The sequence below is a fragment of the Pteropus alecto genome, unplaced genomic scaffold, assembly GCF_000325575.1.
Source record: "Pteropus alecto unplaced genomic scaffold, ASM32557v1 scaffold35, whole genome shotgun sequence".
Lineage (NCBI taxonomy): Eukaryota > Metazoa > Chordata > Mammalia > Chiroptera > Pteropodidae > Pteropus > Pteropus alecto.
The window spans coordinates 7,625,704-7,626,414 of NW_006437828.1; positions in this window are offsets into that span (position 1 = coordinate 7,625,704).

A 711-nucleotide genomic window follows, 5' to 3' on the forward strand; every position below is an offset into this window, starting at 1 on the left:
TCCTTCTTAAACCCAATTTAGGGCCTTTTGAATTTGTAGTTTACTTTGTCTGGAATGCTCTTTCTGATAGTTCTATGAATTTTAGGGAAATCACTACTTAAATGTCTCTTTCTCAAAAGGGCTGCCCCTCAAGTGGCCACCCAATCACAACCACTGTCACATGATTTATGGTATTTTCTTTGTATGGAGCTTAACACCACCAGATACTTTCTTCCCTTCCCCCTCCCCATAAGCTTCCTAGAACCTAGAACTGAACAAACGTTTTTGAAGAAATAAACATGGTAGCATCTTTTCTTCCCTGCCCCTCTCCCAAATAGGGCTGAACTCATAATGAGGATACACTTAAAAATGTCTTTCTCATCTATCAGTTATTTCCATCTTTGAGGAGACTGTAACTTGACTGGGTGAGTCTTTCCGATTATAAGTAGAAATAATCACGTATTAACTTTTCATCTAGGGCTTGCTTTCTCCGAGACCAGACCTTTTACTTCCCGATTCCCACAGTGAGTAAAGATGTTAAGGGTGAGCACTAGGGCCTGGAGAGTCCTGGATGCTAATCACTGAGGTTCGGATAGGGCAGCTGGTCTGCTGCGCAGTGAGTGGTCCTCCCAGGGGATGCCGAAGAGAAGGGGCGGAGCCACCTCAAAAGGATGAGCTTTACTTAGGCCGTCAGGTCTGGTGGGGCTGCCGCTTTGGGAAAGGCCCGGGGCA